Source organism: Triticum aestivum, chromosome 4A (genome assembly GCF_018294505.1).
Source record: "Triticum aestivum cultivar Chinese Spring chromosome 4A, IWGSC CS RefSeq v2.1, whole genome shotgun sequence".
Lineage (NCBI taxonomy): Eukaryota > Viridiplantae > Streptophyta > Magnoliopsida > Poales > Poaceae > Triticum > Triticum aestivum.
Genome location: NC_057803.1, coordinates 342,790,891 through 342,811,143, shown reverse-complemented (window position 1 = coordinate 342,811,143; position 20,253 = coordinate 342,790,891).

The window sequence follows — 20,253 nt, the reverse complement described above, 5'->3', positions numbered from 1 at the left end:
AAGTTGATTAAACAGAAAGAGGGTTTCGAGACGAAGATCTAGGCGCTTGAATCGCCTGATTCCGACTAACGAGCGAAAAGATAAACAGAAACTAAGATCGGATCAGAAATCGCGATCGAGAAAATCAGGATAAATCCGAGAAAAAGAAAACTGACGAACATACTAACGAACGTTAGCTGTAACTAACGGGCGAAAACTGTTCGTTAAAACGAACATACGGATGAACGTCCGCAAACTAGAAGAACTGAGAAAACCAGCGAACCAAAAAAATGGATCTAGGGTTTCTAAAAAAACCAAATGGTTTTTTTTTTTAAAACGGTGGCTCAGAACCGGCGCGGTACCTCCAGCGAGGGCTCCGACGGGGCGGGCTTGGGCGGCAGCGGCGACTCGCAGGCGGCGGGGCTCGGCGGCGACGGCAAGCGGCGGCGGCGGCGCTCGGCTGCGGCGGTGGCGGCGCTCGGCTACGGCGGCGACGGCTTGGGGCGGCGGTGGCTGCGGTGGTGGTGGTGGTTTGGGGCCGCAGGGTGGCGGCTTATAAAGGGGGAGGGGCGGCGACTTGGGGGAGGGGGCAAGACGCGGCGCAGGCGGAGTCCGGCTCGGACTCCGGTCCGAGCGGCAGCGGGGCGGCGCACGCGCGCGGGGCTGTGGCGGCTCGGGCCGGCCTGGCTCGGCTGGGCCGTAGGCCCAGTCAGGCGCGGGAAACTTTTTTTAAAATAATTACGCCGACAGAAATAAAACCCTAGAAAATAAAATAAAAACCTAAAAATGCCAAAACAAAATTTCACCGTCTAAATAAAATATTTAGAACTAGATGAAAATTTTCTTGGCCCTAAAATGCAATTTTGAAAACGTGCAATTTTTCTAATGCAAATAAAATCCAAATAAAATAAAATCAAATCAAATAAATGATTTTAATATTTTTCCTCCAATATTTCAATTATTTTGGATAAGTCATATTATCTCCTCTCATATATTTTAATATGAAATATTTTTAGGAAGGAAAAATAATTAAAATCCAAATCCTCGATTCATTATTTGATAAAAATCAAATATGAAAAACGGGGAAATCCCCAACTCTCTCCGAGGGTCCTTGAGTTGCTTAGGATTTTGAGGATTGCAAAACGAAAATGCAATAAAATATGATATGCATGGATGACCTATGTATAACATTCCAAATTGAAAATTTGGGATGTTACAATGCTCCCCGCGTGCTGATTGATGGCGACTTTCGTTTTCCTGTGCTGTGAACTACATCCTTGTTTGCTCCTCATGTGATGGTTGATGGCGGCTTTCGTTTTCCAGTGCTGTGAACTGCATCCTTCCGTGCTCCTACCTTTTTTGAAAGTGGTGTCATTCTCAGTTGTTTCTGTACAACAGCATTCCCTTGTGGTGGTCTTATGGGCATTGTTTCTTCATGTTCTTCATCCTCTTCACTCTCTGCACTCTCTTCTTCCTCTTCCTCCTCTTCTTCATCTGCTTCTTCATAAGCCACTCCTTCTTCAGTTTCTTCATGTTCTTCGTGCTCTTCACTCTCTTCGTCTTCCTCCTCTTCTTCATCTGCTTCTTCATAAGCCATTTCTTCTTCAGTTGTGTCACCATCTTCTTCATATTCCTTGTTTTCTGATCTTGTTCTTTTGGGGCAGGTTCTTGAATTGTGTCTCTTCCTCTTTTTGCAGATGCTACAACATCTCGTCTTAGTGTTGTGAGTGGAATTATATTTGGTTGTGCATCGCCATGTCCTCGGTTTTCTTGTTCATGTCTTTTTTTACATGTCCTGGAATTGTGGCCGCTGATTTCATTACATGTCTTGCACCTTCTTATTCCCAATGGGTGACCATCACTGTCCATCTCAGGCTGTGGCTTACTGTTTTTGTCATCATTTTTCTCCTTGCATGCAACCCTTTTTTGGGTTGCGTCGGCCCCTTTCTTCCTTCCTCTTGTGTTTGAAACAGGAGGTGGAAGAATTGTTTCTTTTTTGATAGCACCAGTTGCATTGTGTTTGGTATTTTCTACTTGCTCGGCATTATTGTCATGCTGGGATTTCTCTGCTTGCTTTAGTTTTGCTTCTTCCTCTTCTTCTTCTTCTTCTTCTTCTTCTTCTTCTTCTTCTTCTTTTTTGAGAACGTCAACTTCCTCGATCAGTGCCCTCATACCAGACAACGCTCTATGGCACCCAGCGTCGGACCTTGTCGCTCTGTTTGCAAGGTCCATTGCTATTTCTGTCAGCAATTTTCTATGGCAAAAAAGCGAGCTTCCATCTGGTGCTGTTTGTTCGTAGTCTCTCCTGTCAAACGTTGCATTTGATCTTGTGTGACGGGTGTATCTTTTCATGATGTACACCTCAAGAATCTTGAGTAGTCTCAAATGAGAAAGCATGCATAACACATGTACGCAAAAGAGCCCTACAGACAACACATGATTTCTTTGTTTTGTAACTGAACTGCATGAAATTAATAAACACATATTTTTTCATTATTTGTTCATTTTAAAGAAGTGAACTTCATTTAGTTTTGTGAATTACTCATGCATGTGGACTTTTAAAGTTTAGTAAGTGAGCTTTCGTGCATGACTATCAGAAACTAGATTTTTTTTGCTAGGAGTCGCACCAGTGTGTGTCCAGAGTTTGCACTCACATTCGTAGACATGTATCTTTTCATCGGCGACCACTCAGAAATTATGCCTTGCCCATTCAAATGCATCCGATCTGTTGTAGTGGTGTACGAGATACTTTGTCGGGTTCTCAGGGCATCGTTCTGCTCTGAATGCAGTGCTACAGTAGAGTGTTTCTTTGAAATCTGCAAACACTACCCTTGTATACACCTTTGATAGGTGAACTTCGAACCCAAACTAGGTTGTTGTCTTTACCTTTGACTGCATGATCAGAAATGCACTGTTACGAACCACAGAAACGAAAAAATTGTTTGTTTTTGTAGTTATATTTTAGCAGTTTTTGATGGACATTTTCTTTACCTCATTTGCTATAGTCTTTGTGTGCTCGACGGCCTTCCTGGTCTGAATGCACTTGTCCACCTGCTGAGCAAATAGATGGAGATCATGCTTCTATTTGACAAAGTTTTTCTTCAGTATGCGGTTCATGCTCTCGCTTCTCCGCGTGGAAGTCATCCGAGCACAGAAAAATTCCTTGTAGTAGGCTGAGATCCACTCGTGCCTGTCATCCCACATCGAATTCATCACTTCGTCGTTTTGCAAGTTGTATCTCTGAACGAGGTCCTTCCATGCTGGTTCAAATTCTGACGGCATTAATGGGTGGTTCAACACCGCATTGAGGTCATCCTTGAGTTTCTCGTGCGCCTTATACAGCAAGGCGAGGTGGTCTTTGTACTTCTTCATGATATGCCACCGACACAACTTAGGCAGTGTATCTGGGAGGATAGTTTTTAATGCTGCCTTCATCCAAGAACACTGGTCTGAGAAGGCACAAATAGTGTTTTTTATTAAGTTGTTTGTGTGTGTGTAAGATAGATGGAAGAAATATAAATGTACCAAACGAACGTAAGTATACAGGTGTTTTTTGTACCTGTGAGCATGCAGATTGGTGACTTGTTTGTATACCTCGGAAATGTTTTGAAATCCACTCGAACGACGGTATTGTTTCATCTCGCACGAGGGCAACAACAAATATGGTGCTCTGTAGATGATGGTTCACTCCCACGAAGACTCCCAGTGGCATGTGGAATTTGTTAGTTTTATATGTCGTGTCAAATGTAACGCAATCTCCAAAATCTTCATATGATCCTTTGCAACTTGCGTTGGACCAATAGACGTTTCTTACACGGTTATATGCATCAATGTCATAATCATAGAAGAACTATGGGTTTATCTTCTGCATCTTCTCAAAGAAATCCAGAAGTTTCTTGACATCATCTTGGGACTCTTCTCTGGCAAACTTTTGTTTCCTGCATTTTCAAACGCAATGCAAACTCATCTCATCAAACAGGAAATAATTACCGATAGAATGCTCAAGTGATATGCTCTATGATGTGCTTACTTGTTTACCCATTTGTGGCTAGTATGTCCCATGTACTGCAGACCACCGGACATACACGACAACGTTGACATCATCTGAGCGTGTGTGTGTGGTTGTTCAATTGCATGTCTTTCATTAACTGGTCTATCAAAGGATCGTCTTTTTTGTAAGATCGCATGTGCAAAAGCATCCCGGGGCTTTCCAGCATCTTGTGATTGTGGTTGAGTTCAACCATTTCTATCACAAATTTGCCATCCTTCCTCTTTTTGACTCTAATATTTGCCTTGCGGTCAATCCTTTTTGATGTCTTCTCATGTTTCCGGACATAATCTGACACGGTCTGTTTGTGCGTCCCTTCTCTTGAGCAGACAATGTAGGCATTTGTCTTGTGTTTTGACCTCTTGCATATGCCAAACCCTGCATATCTTGCATAATTGTTGTAAAGCTCCCATGCCTTTTTGTATGTGGTGAACTTCATTCCAGCGGCAGGTATGAGGTTCAGCGGCATGTTTTTATCCTGCATTAAGTGCAATGCTCTATGAAATAATTTGTTCTGTTCTATTTTTTAAATACGAGGAGTGCATACGAGTTTAATAAAGCATTACAATGTTCCTAAGTTTTCAGAAGAATTGTCTGTATTAGATGTTAGGTCAAACCTCACAAGAAATATAAGTGTGCATTGCAATGTTATCTGAATGGACTGCAAATATTTTTTCAGGAAATAAACTTACATGTGTGTAGAGTCATACACCCGATGGTGTTTGCAGCTCGCCGGGTTGTATTGGACATGGCAGAGTTATAGCACATCTGTGTAGTTGAGGATCTCGCGACGGCAATAGTGAGGAGCATTTGTAACCGCCGTTGACTTCTAACCGAGGCACCGTTGGTGGTCGCAGTGTCGAAGTTGATGCAGCAGGTCTACTTGGAGCTCTGTTTTTGGTGCAGCGGCTGGACGCTGAGCTCTGTGTTGTGGTGCAGCAGGTGCACGCGGTGGTAATCCATTGTTGTGGCAATGTCTCACTGGATTGGTTTGAAAATTTTGAAGCAGCGACACATCATCATAATCATCATCTGCCGCAACATCATGTTCAACTGCATCATCATTGTCTATTCGGACATGCTGTTCAAATGTAGTGAACTCATTCTTATACTCTGGGTTGATAACTATTATTGGTTCATCTTCATCGTCATCATCTTCATCATCATCATCTTCATCATCCCGTCGGTGAGTGCCCTCCCACATGTATGTGACATCATCTTCATCCTCGACTACCTCTTCTTCCTGGAAAAAATCCTCTTCCGGAGAGTATTGCACCCTGTTTGTTGTCATGAAGAATCCTCGAGGAATCTCAGGGGAAACCCAGCCAGTATCTCTTTCAGAAGAAGCTTTACTCTTCTGAAAGTTGTTGTTCTCAGTGTTGTCAATTATGCATGGCATTTTGTATCTGATGAACGACATTTCCTGCACAAAATGAACCGAGCTGCATTGTCAGGTTAAATGAACCGAATCATGTGAACTGCAATGTGTTTGAAGGGTACTGCAAAGTATTGCACACTGACTACATCACCCCGCAAGGTCAACTGAAGTAACCGCACTGCATCGTTGTCCATATTAAACGTATACAACCATACTGCATAACCAAGCAAGTGTACTACATAGCCGAGCAAGTGCACTGCATTTTTTCCTATCACGAACTGAAGCAACCGCTCTACTTAGTTTTTGGAGGCGTACTAGACTGCATGTACTACTTTGTCTGGAATAAGTAAACTTAGATAGTTGAGGGAGTGTACTGCTTACCTCGTGTTGTAGTGCTTTCTTGCGTTTGCAGGAATAAGTTCCCTTCTCGTCCGTCTGCAGAACTTTTGCGTTTACCCGTGCAGTCCACTTTCCCTTCAGAAGTTCATGAGCGGTCTGGACATTGCTCAAGGTGAGTGGTGACGGAGGATTTGCTCTGAAGGTCATTGCGGACTTATTCCAAGAAGCTGTCGTGGATGAAGGAACCTTGCGCATAGTCCTCCTTGCTCGAATTGGTTTGATGTCGAGGCAGCACCAATCCACATCTGATGAAGTACAGCTAATTGAAGGCCCGGAGGAGTTCGACGGCGGCGCTACCAAGCTGCTTCTGCGGAAGAAGGCCGATATACTAGAGGGGGAGGTGTTGCTCGGGTGCTGCCGCGGAAGAAGGACGAGAGGCGACGGGCGGCATCGCTGCTTGGCCGTTGCCATGGAAGAAGGCCGGGATCGGAGGGGCGGCATCGCTGCTGACCGCCACCGTGGAAGAAGGCCGGGAGGGGAGGGGAGGTGGCACTCCCGGGCCGCCGCCGCGGGAGAAAGCGGTGAGGGGAGGGGCGGCATCGCTCCTAGGCTGCCGCCGTGGAAGAAGGCTGGAAGTATAGGGGCGGTGGCGCTCCTGGACCGCTACCGTGGAAGAAGGCCGGGAGGGGAGGGGCAGCAGCGCTCCCAGGCCACTGCCGCGGAAGAAGGCCGGGAGGGGAGGGGCAACGGCGCTCCCAGGCCGTTGCCACGGTAGAAGGCGGGGAGGGGAGGGGTGGCGGCGATCTGGTGGTGGATGTGTAGAATAAGACCGGTGTTGTTAGAATAAGGTCTTAAGGGGTGTTGTTATATATATAGTAACGTTAAACTAAGCGTGAGTGTAGAATAGCTTATTCTACACCCCAGTAAAGGTACATACAAAATATAGTAACACACTATGTAAAACATAGTAATTTTCGCAAAATTGTAGTAAATTACAAACTTGGATGATAAAAAAATATTTTCTGAATTACTACATTTTGTATACCATTTTACTAGATTTTGTATATAACTTTACTATGGGGTGTAGAATAAGCTATTCTATACTCATGCTTAGAATAGCGTTACCCTTATATATATATTATAAACACTATTATGATCACAGGATCAGAATATTATTCTGATCACAACCTGAACTTCCCTCTGTAGGAACCCGACCTTCAGGCTATCTTCGCAACTGTGTCTCCCGGCGCAAATTATTCTGGTCAGTCGTGTTCTATGTGATGTAAGTGTAATCTGCAAACAGTTTTTAGCAACTAAATGTCCGTTTTAAATAGGAATCTCGCTCATTGGCGGATATTTCTCTTGGGCCGTGATGAACATGCGTCAATTGCAATTTTATTGCCTGAGTTGTTCAACCTGAACTTCCCCTAGTGCTAGGTTGAACTTCCGCAAACATTGCGCAAATGGGCTTGCGGTATACCTTTGGAAAGCTATGGACACAAGTATCATGACCCAAGTTAAATTTTTGGCAAAATGTAAGCCGTTTAAGAGCAGTTTTGAAAACCGTTTTTCTTCATACATAAAACATGAATCGTATTTTCGACCGCATTTCTAATCTGTTTATCAGAATAAGGCTAATAATATGGCGTTGGAAAGTTGCTGCAAAGCCGCTCCTTCCACATGTTGAAATTTTCTCTAATTCCATATGGTTAAAGAGTAATTTTAATAATCGTAAAATTTCACAAATCAAACAGCCGAGTTTGTTTTTTCGATGCCACTTCTAAACGACAAATCCAATTAAGGCAAATGATATGGCGTTGGAAAGCTTATGAAAATGCGCTACTTTTTCATGTTCAAAGTTTTTTCTAATTTTGAACGGTTTAAGAGTAATTTAGAAAATGGTACAAGTTCCACCGAGTTGGCATTTTCGAGTTAATTTTTTAACCATATGTCCGAATGCAGCAAATGATATGGCGTTGGAAAGCTTGAACAAATGCAAAACTTTTTGGTATATATTGTTTCTCCCAATTATTTACGGTTTAAGTCAATTTTAAAATGACTAAAAACATATTTTCAACATAATTTCTACAAATTTTACTGGAATGGGGAAATAATATACCTTTGAAAAGCTACGAAAAATGCAAAACTTTTTCATGTTGATGGTTTTCTCTGATTCATAGCTGTTTTTGAGTAATTTAGAAAACGGCGAGGTCATTCGTTCTGCCTTTATGGCGAAACAGATTCTTTGAAAAGGCATCGCGTGAAGAACTTGAACTTCTCGGCATGTCTACTTGAACTTCACTCTGTTTTTCACGTGCTTTTGTTGCTCGTAGCTCTCCATCCACTCACCGGAATTGAGCAATTGATATATCGATGGAAAGCTGCTGTAAACATGCAACTTTCCTATGTTGATCATTTTTTCATACTCGTGATGATTTAAAAAGTTTATCATCTGAAATTCATTCAATGTAGTAGTTGAACTTCCTGCTATTTTCACGTTGAACTTCTGTGACGTATTTTCGTTTGCAATTTTCTCATCCATTCGTCAGTGTTACACAAATGATATTCCTTTTGTATAAACCTCTGTCAGAATAATTTTTTTTAACTTTCTCCAACCGAGGACTTGAACTTATGACAACAACAAAATTGGACCTTGCCTTTTAATTCATTTTTCTCATATTAAACACACACCATGTAGTACATGAACCTTTTCCATTTTTATATTTTGAATTTTTTATTTTCTTTTTGAAATCAAATTGCTCCAAATTATAACTGAACTTCTTTGTGGATTGAGAGAATTATTTTAAAATGCAATTTTTTTGTATTTTCGAACATGGAAATACTCCCTCCGGTCCTTTTTAGTTTGGATATAAGATTTGACTAAAGTCAAGCCTCGTAAAGTTTGACCAACTTTATAGAAAAAAGTACCAACATTCACAATCTGAAATCAATACCAATAGATGTGTCATGACTTAAAGTTTCATATTGTATAACTTTAGCATGGCAGATGTTGATATTTTTGCATATAAATATGGTCAAACTTTGTGAAGTTTGACTTCAGAGAATTCTAATATGCAGAGTAAAAAGGACCGGAGGGAGTACAAGGTGAACATCTGTGACATGAATTTTTGAACTTCCCCGGACAGAGCACTTGAACTTCTTTGAACAAATCGTTTAAGCTTTTATTTTTCTATACTTTTATTCAAAACTGAAATTCATTCCTCACAGTACTTGAACTTCTCGTTGTTTTCACTATGAACTTCTATCGCATTTTTGTGTATACGTCGAATTACACGCAATTGAAGGTTGGACGTCAGTTTTTTGCCATTTTAAAACATGTAATTAGAGGTCGGATGTCCCGCAATATAAATTTTGAACTGTGCACGGAGGAGCACGTGAACTTCTTGCAACAAACCTTTTAAGCTTTTTGTTTTCTATTCTTATATTCTTATCAGAAACGCATTTCATGTAGTAGTTGAACTTCCCGCTATTTTCACCTTGAACTTCTGCCATATGTTTTTGTTCAACCTCTCATAAGAATTTTTGAAGTTTACTGGGCCAAGCACTTGAACTTTTAGCAACAAAACATTTAGTCTTTGCCTTTTCATCCTTTTTTCATACAAAATGTACACCGTGTAGTACGTGAACTTCTCGCAGTTATCAACTTGAACTTTTCTCGGTTACGTGAAAATATCTGAGCTTTTATAGACATTGAACTGTTATACCTTTTTTTATTTGAACTTCATTGTGTATTTTTTAGAAATGTGAAAATTGGAGTTTTTTTAGAAACATCAAACTTCTTTGTTATTTCAAATTGAAATTATTGATTTTATTCTTTAGTAACTGGAAAAGCCAGATTTTTCTCAAATAAATATCAACCTACTCCGCTTTTTCAAACCTATTTTGTTTTTTTCAATTTGAAATCTAATTTTTTATGAATGTTTGTTATTTTAATTCAAACCTATTTTGTTTTTTTCGAATTGTTAAAATGATTTTTTACAAGTATCGAAGTTCTCTTTTTTCTAACATTTGAACATATATTTTTCTTTCATTTTTTAGTAATGTAAACTAAAATTTTCTTGCAAACATCAAAACTGCTCTATTATTTCTAATTTCCGCTCTCGGTTTTAATTTTTAAACTAATTGTTTCGATGCCCCTAAAAAACTTAGGAACATTGTGACATGATATCCCTAACATTTTGCTCTGAAGTTTCCAAACTCTAGTTCGTTTTTTTCTATTTATTGCCCTAGAACTCCTCTAATGATGTTTTCTACAATATAGCTATAGTTGAACTTGTCGTTCAGCCGTAGTAGAACTTCCCCGTGGCTGGCGTATAGCTTAGTAGAACTTCACGCGTAAACAACGCATATCCGTGGTACCTGACATATTTTTGCAGTAGAACTTCATTGTACGTCTCTTGACTTGTTGTGTGGAACTTCTTGAATCTTTTGCAACTAACTTCTTACACGCTAAATGGGCCTTAAGGCCATCCATCATTTTTGGCCAATGCATCAGGGCATGCACTGTGTGCATATCCTCAACACTATTCCAAAGCACCTCTAGTGTTACCAAATTTTGTATTTTTTATCAAAGTTGAATGCACTAGTGACAATGCGAGCCAAACACAATTTCTCATCCAGTAGTCTGTTAATTCTAGTTGCATTATTAGAACAGTACCAACCTACTATCAGGAGCCAATTATTCAGAGTAGCAAGTGTAAAGGACAAAAAGTACATGCAATAATTTGTTCTCCCTCTCATGGTAAGACAAAAAGCATCAAGAGAAAGCCCGCAGTAGCACCACCGGACTCTAGGAGGGTGGCGAGCATGGACACCACCGCACTCCACCTCCTCGACCTCAGCATGAAAGAGCACGCAACATGCAGTAGCCCTGGACTCCAGCGCCTTGATCGACACCACGACAGCTCTGCAGTGTCCCGCATGGCGCCGAGCTGAACTTTTGAATGCCAGTTGCAAGTGCAGACTTTTTATGTCGGTATTGCAAAAAGGTCTAACACAAGTCAAGGTATGAAAAGCAAGAAGTCTGCAAAAAAGAAAAAAAAGAAAGAGAAGCATCAGCCGAGCATATCAGGTTGAACCTACGCGATTGCAAGAAAACAAGGCACGATGGCGATGCTTCTCGGCTGATCGAGGGATGGCGAAATCATAGCATCTCCCCGCACATGGATTTGGACTATAGCGACATAGTTCTCGGACTGCATTTGGGTGCATGGAGTTCCATCGATGGGATCTGGGAGGCAGGGGAGCTTGTCGAGGAGTGTGGGGGATTTAGTTGGGGAGGAACTAGAGGTAGAGGTGTTCATCATCACCAGAAGGCAGCGGAGAGGAGGGGTTGCGCGCCTCGCCGGAGACAGAGCTAGGAGGAGATTATGTCGCCCTTTTGCTGGTGGTGGACGGTTGGCGGCTGGAAGCGCGGTGATATGTCTCCATCGTATCTACTTTTGCAAACACTTTTGCCCTTATTTTGGACTCTAACTTGCATGATTTGAATGGAACTAACCCAGACTGACGCTGTTTTCAGCAGAATTGCCATGGTGTTATTTATGTGCAGAAACAAAAGTTCTCGGAATGACCTGAAACTTCACGAAGATTATTTTTGGAAATAATAAAAAATACTGGCAAAAGAGCAAGACCAGGGGGCCCACACAATAGCCACGAGGGTGGGGGGCGCGGCTACCCCCCTGGGCGCGCTCCCTACCTCGTGGCCCCCCTGGAGCTCCTCCGACCTCAACTCCAACTCTATATATTCGTGTTCGGAGAGGAAAAAAATCAGAGAGAAGGATTCATTGCGTTTTATGATACGGAGCCGCCGCCAAGCCCTAAACTCTCTCGGGAGGGCTGATCTAGAGTCCGTTTGGGGCTCCGGAGAGGGGAATCCGTCGCCATCGCCATCATCAACCATCCTCCATCACCAATTTCATGATGGTCACCGCCGTGGGTGAGTAATTCCATTATAGGCTTGCTGGACGGTGATGGGTTGGATGGGATTTATCATGTAATCGAGTTAGTTTTGTTAGAGTTTGATCCCTAGTATCCACTATGTTCTGAGATTGATGTTGCTATGACTTTGCTATGCTTAATGCTTGTCACTAGGGCCCGAGTGCCATGATTTCAGATCTGAACCTATTATGTTTTCATGAATATATGTGAGTTCTTGATCCTATCTTGCAAGTCTATAGTCACCTACTATGTGTTATGATCCGGCAACCCCGAAGTGACAATAATCGGGACCACTCCCGGTGATGACCGTAGTTTGAGGAGTTCATGTATTCACTATGTGTTAATGCTTTGGTCTGGTACTCTATTAGAAGGAGGCCTTAATATCCCTTAGTTTCCGCTAGGACCCCACTGCCACGGGAGGGTACGATAAAAGATGTCATGCAAGTTCTTTTCGATAAACACGTATGACTATATTCGGAATACATGCCTACATTACATTGATGAATTGGAGCTAATTCTGTGTCACCCTAGGTTATGACTGTTACATGATGAACCACATCCGGCATAATTCTCTATTACCGATCCATTGCCTACGAGCTTTTCACATATTGTTCTTCGCTTATTTACTTTTCCGTTGCTATTGTTACGATCACTACAAAATACCAAAAACATTACTTTTGCTATCGTCACCTTTTGCTACCATTACCATTATTATCATATTACTTTTCTACTGAATACCTTGCTACAGGTATTAAGTTTCCAGGTGTGGTTGAATTGACAACTCAGCTGCTAATACTTGAGAATATTCTTTGGCTCCCCTTGTGTCGAATCAATAAATTTGGGTTGAATACTCTACCCTCGAAAACTGTTGCGATCCCCTATACTTGTGGGTTATCAAGACTATTTTCTGGCGCCATTGCCGGGGAGCATAGCTCTATTCTTTGAGTCACTTGGGATTTATATTTGCTTATCATTATGAAGAACTTGAAAGATCCAAGAACCAAGATTTATCCCTCAACTACGAGGGGAGGTAAGGAACTGCCATCTAGCTCTGCACTTGATTCACCTTCTGTTTTGAGTAAGCTTGCGACACCTAAACCTGCTTCTGCTCTTAATTCTGATATGTCGCATATTATTGATGATGCCACTTCTGCTATGCATGATACTTATGATGAAACTACTTCTATGCCTGATACTACTGTGCCACTCGATGAATTTCTTGATGAACAACTCGCTAGGGCTAGAGAGAATGAAATTATTGAAACTGATAATACTGATGAAAGTGATTATGAAGGCTCTCCTAATAAATATGAATTACATGTTGTGCCTGAGGGCTATGTTATGGATGAAGAAACTAAAAGAGACTTTCTTGCTTGCAATGATAGAAGTGATCTTAAGAAATTATTAGCTAAGCTTAAACAAAAAACTCTGAATGCTAGAATGAAATATGATCCTGCTTATGCTACTTCACCTATCTTTGTTACTGATAAAGATTATGAATTCTCTATTGATCCCGAGATAATTACTTTGGTTGAATCTGATCCTTTTTATGGCTATGAATCTGAAACTGTTGTGGCACATCTTACTAAATTAAATGATATAGCCACCCTGTTCACTAATGATGAGAGAACTCGCTACTTTTATATCCTTAAAATATTTCGTTCTCATTAAAGGGTGATGCTAAGATATGGTTTAATTCTCTTGATCCTGGTTGTGTGCGTAGTCCCTAGGATATGATTTATTACTTCTCTGCTAAATATTTCCCGGCTCATAAGAAACAAGCTGCCTTAAGGGATATATATAATTTTGTGCAAATTGAAGAAGAGAGTCTCCCACAAGCTTGGGGAGGCTTCTCCAATTACTTAATGCTTTGCCTGATCATCCTCTTAAGAAAAATGAAATACTTGATATATTTTATAATGGACTAACCGATGCTTCCAGAGATTACCTGGATAGTTGTGCTGGTTCTGTTTTCAGGGAAAGAACACCGGATGAAGCTGAAATTTTATTGAATAATATGTTGAAAAATGAAAATAATTGGAAACTTCCTGAGCCAGCCCCTGAGCCTATTCCTAAATCAACTCCAAAGAAAATGGGTGCTCTATTTCTCAGTCCTGAAGATATGCAAGAGGCAAAGAAATCCATGAAAGAAAAGGGTATTAAAGCTGAAGATGTTAAGAATTTACCTCCTATTGAAGAAATACATGGTCTTAATTTACCGCCTATTGAAGAAATACATGGTCTTAATCCATCTCCTATTGAAGAAACACATGGACTTTATAACCCGACACAGGTAGTAAAGGTAAATTCTCTCTATAGATATGATAAAGCTGAAATCCCATTCACCAAGTTTGCTAGCCCATGCTTAGATGAGTTTGATAAATTTATGGTTAAGTAAGAAGATTTCAATGCTTATTTTGGTAGAGAATTAAAATGCAGTGCTGATATGCTTGAACACTTGGGTGATTATATGGCTAATGTCAAAGGTGAACTTAAACTTATTAGTAAACATGCTTCTATGGTTACCACTCAAGTAGAACAAGTACTTAAAGCTCAAAATGATTTGCTCAATGAATTGAATAGTAAGAATAAGGACTATGCTGTTAGAGTGGCTACTAGAACTAGTACAATGACTCAGGAACCTTTGTGTCCTGAAGGCCACCCTAAGAGAATTGAGCAAGATTCTCAGAGAAATAATATAAATGCACCTAGTCCTTCTAAAAGGAAGAAAAAGAAAAATGATAGGACTTTGCATGCTTCTAGTGAACCTATTGCTGAAACACCTGAGAATCCAAATGATATTTCTATTTCCGATGCTGAAACACAATCTGGTAATGAACCTGAAACTAGTGATAATGTTAATGATGATGATCAACCTAGCAATGATAATGATATAGAAATTGAACCTGCTGTTGATCTTGATAACCCACAATCAAAGAATCAACGTTATGATAAGAGAGACTTTGTTGCTAGGAAACATGGTAAAGAATGAGAACCATGGGTTCAAAAACCCATGCCTTTTCCTCACAAACCATCCAAGAAAAAGGATGATGAGGATTTTGAGCGCTTTGCTGAAATGATTAGACCTATCTTTTTGGGAATGCGATTAACTGATATGCTCAAAATGAATCCTTATGCTAAGTACATGAAAGAAATTGTTACTAATACAGGAAGCTGAAATTTCCACCATGCTTGCTAATTACACTTTTAAGGGTGGAATACCTAAGAAGTTAGGAGATCCAGGAGTACCCACTATACCATGCTCCATTAAAAGAAATTATGTTAAAACTGCTTTATGTGATCTTGGAGCCGGTGTTAGTGTTATGCCTCTCTCTTTATATCGTAGAATTGATTTGAATAAGTTGACACCGACTTATATATCTTTGCAAATGGCTGATAAATCAACTGCTATACCTGTCGGTATTTGTGAGGATGTGCCTGTTGTGGTTGCAAGCGTTACTATTTTAACAGACTTTGTTATTCTTGATATTCCCGAGGACGATAGTATGTCTATTATTCTTGGAAGACCCTTTTTGAATACTGTAGGAGCTGTTATTGATTGCACCAAAGGCAATGCCACTTTTCATGTTAATGGTAATGAGCATACGGTACACTTTCCGAGGAAACAACCTCAAGTTCATAGTATTGATTCTATTGGAAAAGTTCCATCGATTATTTTTGGAGGTTTTGAATTTCCTCTTCCTACTATCAAGAAGAAATATGATATTCTAATTATTGGGGATGTGCATATCCCCGTTGAGGTAACATAGTGTTATTCGAAATTTCTCCGGTTCCATGTTATTCGAAATGAGTTTGTTAACAAGACTTGATCAACCTTGCTAATGGATTCCTTTTGATGATCATGAGATGGATGAAGTTAGAAAGCATAACCTTCCGTGCCCTCCTTTTACTTTCTGTTATTTATATTAAATAAAGTAAAAATAGTATTTTCTATCTGTTATCTGAATTATACGTGCAATATAAAAATACCCCGAAAATAAAAGTTCTCCAAATGCCCTGAAATTTCAATATGATTTTTCTAGAATATTTGAGAATATTTGGCACTGAGAACACATCAGGGGGGCATCCACCTGGCCACGAGGGTGGAGGGCACGCCCCCTGCTTCGTGGGCCCATGGTGGCCCTCTTCCACTTATTCATGTACCCACACACTCCTTCTTCCTCCCACAAACACCATTATCCAGCTCAAGCACGAGTTCTAGCCTCATTTTGCTATGATTTTTGATCTCCTTGCTCAAGGCACCTCTCACAAAACTACTTTGTGGGATTGTTCCTTGGTATGTGACTCCTCCAATGGTCCAATTAGTTTTTGTTCTAGTGCTTTATTCACTGCATATTTTTTGCTACTTAGGTGACCCTATTCTTGAGCTTGCATGTCAAATGTATATGGTTCCAAGTAGTTTTGATGCATGATATAGGCTCTAGGCACTTGTAGGAGTAGTTGCTATCAATTTTGTTGAGTTTGGTTCACTTTTATTTTGAAGTTACTAAAAATTTTAGGACTTTTCAGAAAATAAAGAAGAGATTTTTGAGGGGCTCATCGAGCCGAAGCTCGAAGGAAAAGCAAAGTGAAGAAGCAGAGAGGCCCAAATACAATTTGCCTCGCACCACGGAGGTTCGGCCGCGTGAATGGCCTTCTGATGATTTCTTGAGATCAGCCGGGATTTATGATGATTTTTATGCATTGGCTAAGAATTCAGGCCTCATCGACTTCCTCCGCGACCAACACAAACAGTATCTCTTACTCACCAATACTTTTGTGCAAAACATCTACTATTATCCTAAGGAATCACCTCCTTCAGTAGAGTTTCATTTGTATGATGTGGTAAAGAAGATGTCACTATATGAATTTTGCAGGGTTTTCAAAATACCTTTCGAGGGTATCTTAGAGGAACCACATCGTAGAGATGTGGACGGGTTTATTAACACTATTACCATAGGAGAAACTAGGAAAGTTTCTAATGCAAGAATCACTAGCATACATTTTCCTGTTTTACGCTACTTTGCAATATTTGCTAGTCGTTGCTTAATTGGTCGCGGAAACTATGGAAACCTTAGTGTTCCTGATATTTTTATTTCATTCCATGGTTTATTCCGTGACGACTCTGTTAGTATGGGCGGTATTATTGCTAAACGGTTAAGTCTGAACTGTACAAAGGGCCCCATCTTTGGAGGTATCTATGCTTCACGCCTTGCTGCATACTATAACATACCTATTAGGCACTATGAAAAAGAAGAAAAATTGTTGCCTACTGTTTATTTAGATTATAAGAGTATGGTAGCGCATGATTTTATTGTAAAGAATAGGGAAGGGGAGCTTAAATACAAATTGTTCTTTGATAAACGTCATCTTGAGACTATCACCTTGTCTGCTCCTTCCTTGTTTGATTTATCTACAGGCTAGTACCTCGTCTCGCCGGAGGCTATTCACGCCTACCGGAACCCTACATCAGCCACAAAGCCAGAGTCAGAACCACAATTTGATCCTCCACGACAGTCTAATTACCAGTGGGATCCGGAGATGATTGCCAACCAGTGGCAATCAGAGTCTTCTTCTTCGCAGTACGACCCCAACTATTACTTTGGATATCCGCCAGGCCAGCCATGGCCATAGACCAACTTGGGCCAAAAGCCCAAGCTTGGGGGAGTACGTATTTCTCACCGACATTACATTCATGTTCACACACTCATTGCTAGATGTCGGTGCTCATACTTTTTCACTGTATTATCCATGCTAGTTTATTTCCTTTTATTGCTTTCTTCTTGTGTGTTTAATAAACCTTAAGAAAAACAAAACAAAAAAAATTAGTTGTAGCTTTTAATTAGTTTACTTTCCATGCTTGTAGTAGTAATTAAAAAGAAAACCCAAAAAGATTTCTTGTTCTTCTTTTGCTTGTTGGGAGCTTTCCCGTGTATATAGTTTTATTTCTTTTCTTTTCTTTGGGGGTCGATAGGAGAAGATCATGATTAAATTGTTGAAGTGGCTCTTATATGCATTATTGTTGATTTGACAAAAGAGCCCATATTGCCTTGTCTTCTCTTGTTTATTGAATGCTTGCAGATTCCAGCTTAGTCCAATGCACGTGCACTATTATTATTATCCACATCATTCGGTCATGCAAGTGAAAGGAAATTATGACGATATATGATGAACTGATTGAGATGGGAGAAGCTGGTATGAACTCGACCTCTCTTGTTTTTGTAAATATGATTAGTTCATCGTTCCTGATTCAGCCTATTATGAATAAACATGTTTGCGATGACAATTAGAGATCATAGTTTCTTATGCCATGATTAATTAGCTAGGAGCTTATAATTGTTTACCTTGCGTGCCAACATGCTATTAAAATGGTTGTGATGTGGTATGATAGGGTGGTATCCTCCTCTGAATGGTTTAAGTGACTTGACTTGGCACATGTTCACGCATGTAGTTGAAACAAAATCAACATAGCCTTCACGATATTTATGTTCATGGTGGATTATATCCTACTCATGCTTGCACTCAATGTTCATTAACTCTAATGCATGTTCATGGCTGTTGTCGCTCTCTAGTTGGTCGCTTCCCAGTCTTTTGCTAGCCTTCACTTGTACTAAGCAGGAATACTGCTTGTGCATCCAATTCCATAAACCCCAAATTGTTCCATATGAGTCCACCATACCTACCTATATACGGTATCTACCTGCCGTTCCAAGTAAATTTGTACGCGCCAAACTCTAAACCTTCAAATAAATATCCTGTTTTGTATGCTCGAATAGCTCATGTATCAACTAGGGCTGTCCGTATCTTCCATGTTAGGCAGGTTATTCTCAAGAGGAGTGGTCTCCGCTCCTCACTCACGAGAAAATGGCTGGTCACCGGGATGCCCAGACCCATGCTTTATGCAAATCAAATCAAAATAATTGCAAACAAAGCTCCCCCTGGGACTCTTGTTAGTTGGAGGCACTCGTTGTTTCAAGCAAGCCATGGATTGATGCTTGTTGGTGGAGGGGGAGTATAAACTTTACCATTCTGTTTGGGAACCACCTATAATGTGTGTAGCATGGAAGATATCGCCATCTCTTGGTTGTTATGTTGACAATGAAAGTATAACGCTCAAAATATTATTCATCTCTATTTCAAAACCGAGCTCTGGCACCTCTACAAATCCATGCTTCCCTCTGCGAAGGGCCTATCTATTTACTTTTATGCTGAGTCATCCTGCTCTTATTAAAAACACTCACTGGAGAGCACCTCTGTCATTTGCATTCATTACTGATTAGTTTACATAGAGTATGACTTGACTGGATCTCTTTTACCATGAATTACAATGTCTAGTCAGTCCTTGATCTTTAAAGGTGCTCTGCATTTATGTTTTGCGGTCTCAGAAAGGGCTAGGGAGATACCATCTTGTTATATCATATTATGATTGTTTTGAGAAAGTGTTGTCACCCGAGATTTATTATTATTGCTCGCTAGTTGATTATGCCGTTGATATGAGTAAACATGAAACCTACGCATTATTGTGAATATGGTTAGTTTATAATCTTTGCTGAAAACTTGAATGCTGGCTTTACATATTTACAACAACAAGAGCAAACAGAGTTTGTAAAAAATTTTCTTTATCACTTTCAGTTTGTCAACTGAATTGCTTGAGGACAAGCAAAGGTTTAAGCTTGGGGGAGTTGATACGTCTCCGTCGTATATACTTTCCCAAACACTTTTGCCCTTGTTTTGGACTCTAACTTGCATGATTTGAATGGAACTACCCCGGACTGACACTGTTTTCACCAGAATTGCCATAGTGTTATTTATGTGCAGAAACAAAAGTTCTCGGAATGACCTGAAACTTCACAGAGATTATTTTTGGAAATAATAAAAAATACTGGCAAAAGATCAAGCCCAGGGGCCCACACCCTAGCCACGAGGGTGGGGGGCGCGCCCCCCTACCTCGTGGGCCCCCCGGAGCTCCTCCGACCTCAACTCCAACTCTATATATTCGTGTTCGGAGAGGAAAAAATCAGAGAGAGGGATTCATCGTGTTTTACAATACGGAGCCGCCGCCAAGCCCTAAACTCTCTTGGGAGGGCTGATCTGGAGTCCGTTCGGGGCTCCGAGAGGGGAATCCGTTGCCATCATTATCATCAACCATCCTCCATCACCAATTTCATGATGCTCACCGCCGTGCATGAGTAATTCCATCATAGGCTTGCTGGACGGTGATGGGTTGGATGAGATTTATCATGTAATTGAGTTAGTTTTGTTAGGGTTTGATCCCTAGTATCCACTATGTTCTGAGATTGATGTTTCTATGACTTTGCTATGGTTAATGCTTGTCACTAGGGCCCGAGTGCCATGATTTTAGATCTGGACCTATTATGTTTTCATGAATATATGTGAGTTCTTGATCCTATCTTGCAAGTCTATAGTCACCTACTATGTGTTATGATCCGGCAACCCCGAAGTGACAATAATCGGGACCACTCCTGGTGATGACTATAGTTTGAGGAGTTCATGTATTCACTATGTGTTAATGCTTTGGTCCGGTACT